The sequence below is a fragment of the Poecile atricapillus genome, chromosome 20 (assembly GCF_030490865.1).
Source record: "Poecile atricapillus isolate bPoeAtr1 chromosome 20, bPoeAtr1.hap1, whole genome shotgun sequence".
In the NCBI taxonomy this organism is placed as follows: Eukaryota; Metazoa; Chordata; class Aves; order Passeriformes; family Paridae; genus Poecile; species Poecile atricapillus.
Window position 1 is genome coordinate 7389186 of NC_081268.1, and position 6806 is coordinate 7395991.

Below are 6806 nucleotides of genomic sequence, written 5' to 3' on the forward strand. Positions count from 1 at the left end.
ATCTGATTTCCCCTAGGGCACTCCTAATACCCTCCAACAACTGCTCACTGCTGAAACAAATCCTTTTTTTCCTCCAGCCCTTCCCAGGAGCTTTCTTTTCAAACCCCAGGCCTGCTTGGTGCTCAGAGATGTTGCCTTAATTTGCTTCCCCCTTCCCACAGCAGAGAGGAAGAGAGGAAACCACGAGGATCATCTACTTGAAACAGCAGAAACACATCACAGCCTTTCCCCATCCCCTGGGCTTCAAACCAGCAGCTCTTCCCTTTCCCCCACCTCATCATTCCCACCAATCCCACCAAAACAAAGCCAGAAGGGTTGGGAAGCAGTGTCTGTGCAGGTAGGAAGGCAGCCCCTGACACAAGGAGTTATTTTTGGTGAGGTTTGAAGTGCCACACCACACAATCTTCACAAAATGCCAAGCAGCCAAAGCTGGAGCCACGCGCTCCCAACCTCTGGCACTGAGGTAAAAATAAACCTGAATTAAAGGGCTGAGGAGGCTTGGTGAGAAGTGGAAGTGTAAAAAACACAAAGCCATGGGAGCTCAGTTGGGATGAGCCCCGGCAGGTCTGAGGGAGCACAGTGTGGTGGCTCTGCTCTGAACACCTCTCCCCTCACTGCAGGGCTGTGGAAACATCTGGAAATGTTTGGATCCTGCTGAAGCAGCAGCTCAGGAGGGCTGGGCAGGATGAGGCTGCCCACAGAAGCCAGCAGTGAAGATAAGACACCACGTGTGGCTGTGTGTTCATTTCTGACACCAGCAGTGGCTTTGTCAGGGGTCACCAACAATTCATTTCCCCACGTGTTTCCCCTCAGTTCCAGCCCCGTGCACGGGATTTTAATGATGATGGGAAACTCCTGTGCAGGAGTTGGGCAGATCAGCCAGAGCAGTGGTGTCCTCTGTCCCCAGTACCCTGAACCTCAGGCTGCAAGCAATAAAAACCTCTCATGCTGGCTCTGTGGGTGCTTACAACCATGCTCAAGAATCATCCTACAAAATCTGTTTGAGCCCTTTGAAAACCATTGTAGGGGTTTCCATCTCTGGCTGTACAATTCCAGACATTGCTCTTTTAACCCATCAAGCTGACTGCCCTTTAATTTGAGCTTCTCCTGGGGATGTCTGTCTCAAAAGGCAGAGCAGGTTACGAGGTACCTTCATGTTCTCACTGTCATCTCACTCCCTATTTCCTTATATTTTTCCAGATTTTTTTCTCACTGTCATCTCACTCACTATTTTCTTATATTTTCCCGGATTTTTTTCCATCTGTTTTGTCAAAGATTTCTACAGAATGGCTGTCTCTGAAAGAAAGAAAATCTCCACCACACAACAGCCCTGAGCGCCAACACAGCAGGAGGTTTTTGTGTGAGAAAAAGGGAAACAAAAGGGAATAAATACTAAACCAACGTGTCTTCCCAGCCACAACACCCTTTTTGTGTCTCTGTCTGTCCCGAGCAGTGGCAGAGGTGCCAGTCCTGCTGGTGGCACTGAGGATGTCTGATAGGAGCAGCATCACCCTTCTGGAGCACCTCTCCCCTGCCGTGCCCTATCAAAGGAGGATTAAATCCTCCCATTGCTCTGGGACTGTGGCTGCTGGCAGGGTCCTGGGCAGGTCAGCCTGTTTGTATTTTCCTGATGGAGTAGGGCTCCTGGAGGCAGGATTTTTAGGCAGCACTGGCAGGATGGAGCAGCCCTGGGCTGGCCCACGTCCCAGCTCTGCTGTCCATGGTCACCTCCTGGGCTCTGAGGAGCACTTTGAGCTCAGCAGGGCAGGAGGGTCTGCAGAGGGCTCTCAGGGGTGACAGGCAGGGCTGTCAGGGAGCACAGCCCTCCTGTGGCCCTTGCTCGTGCAGGACAGATGCTGAAGCACCAGCAATGCCCAGCAGCAAGGGACAAAACTCTGGCAGGAAGCGGTGGGAAGGCTCAGTGGTTTGGGGCTGGGAACAGCTCAAAGGAGAAGATGCAAATGCTCTTGCTGCTGCCTGGCTCTGCAGCCTCTCCCCTGCATGGTGACTCCCAAAAACATCCTGGCTGCTCAGCCCTGTCTGGGCTGAAGGGCACAGAAGGAGGCTGTGCCAACACCCTGGGATGTCCTGAGCTTCCCCTGCCCCATGGAGCAAGCAGAGGAAAGACTGACAGGGAAAGCTGGGATGAAAACTCTGCTATCCCCAGTCTTGGGGATGTGCAAACATCACCAGTGCCACTGAAAGGGCAGCAGCCAGTGCTGGAAGAAGGGTGTGCAAACCCCTGCCCAAAGGAAAATGAGGTCCCAAAGTCAGTAAACCTGGGATCCAGAGGGGAAACAAGCGCACAGCTCTGCCCAGGGCTGGCCCAAGAGCAGCAGCAGGAGGAAAACACAAAGTGACACCTTGGAAGGTCACAAGTGATTTATCCTGCTTTTATATCTGCAGGAGACATTTTTTTCAAATGGAACTAAGAGAGGAAGGATTAAAAAAAAAAAAAAATCCAATGAGAAATAATAATTTAAAATTCCCAGGGCAGAACCAGAGCAGAGAGCAGAGGCAGTGTGGCAGTTTCAGTTTTTGCTTAGACAAGGCTTCCCTGGACTGAAAACCTGTTCCTTCTGCTGAACATCCCTTCCCTGCCATAAATCCCAAAGCCCAGCAGTTGCTGCTCACCTTCCACTCCCCATCCCAGCCCCAGCAAGGCTCTGTGAGGATTCCCAGGGCTGAAAGGCTGAATTCCAGACAAGGAGGGGGTTGGACAAGATGTTCCTTCCTATCCCAGCTATTCCTTCCTGTGACTACTGGGATACTTCTGAGGAAAAAAAAAACATAGACAAGATACTGAGATGTGGGAAAAGGAATAACAAGTAAGGTGAAATGGCCCATAGAGAGTAAAAAACAGGGGTTTGGTATTGAGACTGCTGGACATTGAAATCTGCCCTGTTTCTCTTGGCATCTTTAATTTCAACACTGATGAACACTGACCATGGACACCTTAAAATTTTAAACTTACATGTTAGGGAGTGTTGACAAGGCTTTTAGAGGAGCAGGAGAGAGACACCAAATAAAATTTAAAAAAATAAAATAAAAAAAAGAGTAAAACCTGCCATCGAGATCTGTAACCCCACCCTGAGCTCCAGTGCTAAGTGTTCAAGCCCTGGCATCACCTCCCTTTGCCTGACAATGCTTCCTGGTGCATTAACATGCAGAGTTAAACCTGGGGGAGGGCAGCAAAAGTCAGGGATCACAGAGGGAATGAACTCAGAATTAGAGATGGACCTGAACCAAACCCCTGGGTCAGAACTAAAGGACAAGCAGGGGGGTGGAATTTTGCAGCTCAGCCCAATCTATAATTCATTATGTATCTCTGGTATTTCTAAGAAGGCTACAGCTGTGATATTTAAATGCCAAACCTTTGTGCATTTTTAGGCTCAGACTTTGGTTGTTGCTTTTGAGAAGCTGGGGTAGTTTTTGCTCCTCCCTGCTCCCTGTTTAAAATGGAGAGGAAGGAAGGCCTGGCAGCATCCTAGATAGGCTTAATTCTTGTTATTGTAACATCAAGGACATTTTGAATTAGAGTCTGGAGCTCAGAGCCAGCTGATGGTCAGTTCACCTTTTTTTCAAGGTGGCTCTTCACTGGGCAGAGAAAAATTGTTATTTCCTCCCCAGCACACACCTTGACAGGCCAAACTTTGTGATTTCCACGGCTAATGATTTCCAGCACATCTTCTCCCTACGGATGAGCAGAAGGAGGAAGAGTGAGCTGATATTAGCAGGCGAGCAGATAAGGAGCCTTGTGCAATGCACAGCATGAAACAGAGCAAGGGGGGGAAGCAAAAGCCAGAGGTGGTGGCAGTGGAGGGGAAGCCAAATGAGGAGAAGTGTTTCAAACACACAGGGGGCCAAGAGGGCAGCAGAGGTGTTGGTGAGGTCCCCAGGCAGCAGCAGAGGGGGTTGTGAGAGAGGTGCTGCAATCTCAGACACCAAATTATCCAAATTTCCATCCTTCCCATGCATTTGGGTCACATCATCCAGACTGGGGCTGTGGTTCCTCAGCTGCTATGAGAGGACACAGGAAGCTCTGCTGCCTCCTCTGCCCCATCCAGGATGTTCTGCCCCAGTTCTGGGGGGAATTTTTCCCTTTTCCTGATCCTGTCCAGCCTCAGAAACAGGGAACAATTATGGGACCACTGATGGTGTCCTCACATCCCATTTCTAAACTAAAAGTATTTTCTTTTTGTTGTTTCTTACTCGTTGTCATGTATGTCAAAGTAATTTGTGAGCATTCTGGGGGCTAATAATTTTTATATAGAAAAATTATGCATAATATGAAACAATTAGTTGAAATTCTTTTCATAAAAGCAGGAGCAATGCATTCATTGACATTTAACCTCCTCCTTCCCCTGTAATCAAAGTCTTTTAAATAGAAATTACATTAAATTTGATTTCATTTTGGCAGCTATATCTTTTGAAAGGAAAAAAAAAAAAAGTGATAGAAGTGGGAGAAACCTTTCTGAAGTAAAACAGGCTGTGACAAAGCAATAAGTATCTGCAGAGGAGAAGAAAAACCTTCTAAAAACTGATCCAGCGGAGCCCTAGAATTATGATGTCAAAGGAAGGAGCACAAGGAGAAAAGTGAGAGAGGGAAACAGATGTATCCAGAGAAACATGGATGGAGTTAAAACACAGTGATAAAGCCCTTCCTAATGCCCCGAGGCACGGCCCTGCTATCACCAAATTAACATCTGGCACAGCTGGAGGGCCGGGGCAGAGCCAGAGGGGCTGTGGGAGGGGAGGTGAGTCAGTAATTGATGCTTTCTTCTTCAGCATTGAGCAAACAGCTGCAGCAGGGTTCGAGGTGGAAAGGAGCTGAATCAGACCCAAAATTGTCCCCAGAGAGGGGAGGGAAGGCTGTGCTCAGCCAGAGCTGGGGGTACCCAGCTCACCTGGAGCTGTGCCAGAGCCTTTGGGGCCATTCCCTCTTTGTTCCCTGAAAGGGGCTTGGATGAGGCTGTGCAGTGTCCATGGCTTTTCCAGCTCTCATGGGATATCCTGAGCTGGGAATGACCCACAAGGGTCATCAGAGCCTCGAGAGTCCCACCCTGTGCCTGAGATCATTCTCCAAACGCTCCTTGAGCCTTGGGGTTTGATGGTTTTGATTCCTACACCTGGCACAAGATTCCCCATGGACCACCTCTTCCTAAATATTTGCTTCAGTGCCTCTCCTTGATTCTTCCCTGCTCTTTCTCAGGCCAGAGCTGCATAAGGGTGGGGAGCTGGGCTGAGGACCCCCCCAAAAAAAGAAGTGGGGACAGAAAGGCTGATTTTTCTCTTGGCTGTTCAGGGAGAACATGTCTGGGGCAAGATTTTGTAAGTGCATGAGGTAAAATCCATCACTGTCAAAACCAGAGGGGAGGTTAGAGTAATATTGAATGGAGAAGGGCTTCCAGCTACTTTTTGCAACCTTAGGAAATAAATCTAAAAGCTTCAGAAGGTCTGTACTGTACATCCTTATTATCAAGGAAAATCTCAGGAAATGATGAGTTCTTTCAATTTCTGCTATATTTCTTCCGCCTTTTTTTCTTTTTACCCCTTGATAAATACCTGTGTAGGGAGGATCTGAGAACATTGCTTGTGTGCTTTTGCCACAGCAACAGAATTAAAATTCCTGGAAGGTATCATGCCAGGATATGTAAATTTGGAAAGATGGAGAGTTTTTTGAATAGCTGGAATCCCCAGGTCCTTGGACCAGCCAGGAGAGCAGCTCTGGAGTTTTGGGCAGGTGCACAGACGCAGAAACTTTTGCTCCAGAGTCCACATACATATTTTGGTCACCTTATTGTATAAAGAAAATTGAAACAACGCAAAATGCCTTCAGCATTGAGCTCTTGAAGGGCTCAGCTTCTCTTAAAATGGGAAAGAAACCAAAGTGTGTTTGAAAAGGGAAGGGACCCAGCCAGATTAGAGAGAAAAAGGAAGAGGAAGACTGAGAATACATTTGAGTGTCATGTGAGATAGAGGTAACTTCATCTTGAACCTACTGGATAATCCAAGACATCCATTCACTTTAAATGTGGGGCTCCCATCATGATGCTGAATACAGCCCATGGAAACTGGATTATTGTCCCATTGGGAGTGTTTGAACACCACTTCCCTCACAGTGTGGCATCCCTCACCCTCTAAATCCATCACTGTTAAGAAGTGCTTCCAGAAGCTTCAAGAGAATCAGTGACTCCCACCCCAGTTTTTGTTGTCAGTCTTGCCCAATCCCAGCACAGCCCAGGAGCAGAGTGTGCCCAGTGAAGACTCCTGGCAGCTGAGATGTGAAACTGCTTTAGTTTTACTTCTCAGCTCTGAGCAATATTCATTTTTTAAGGCAAGATTGGATTGCAAACATTTGTTGAAGGTGAGGCTGGTGAAGCTGAGACCCATCTCCTTCCTCTTGCCACTCCCTCACAGTTTGGGTTTTACTCCTCCCTCATCTAAACTGTAACCTGCTCCACAATACCCAGTGATCCTCTTTACTTCCCCCTTTGGCTAAACCGTCACACACTGTTGGTTATCCTCTGATGTAGGAAAGGTGGGGATTTTTCCAGAGAGTCCTGGGAGTCCCTGGAAGAGGTTTTGGGCAGAAACAGCCACATCTTTGCCACCAGAAGCCCATGGGGTGGTGTCCCACTGGCCTGACATGACACCAGGTCACTGTCACCCTAGAGACCACAACAACTGGTCCTCGTGTCCAGCCCTTGATGGAGTGACCCCAGGATTCTGTCTCCAGGGAATCAGCCTTTGGAAAGAGAGTGGTAAAAAGTAACCTTTTCATGAACACTTGGAAGTTGTTGAGT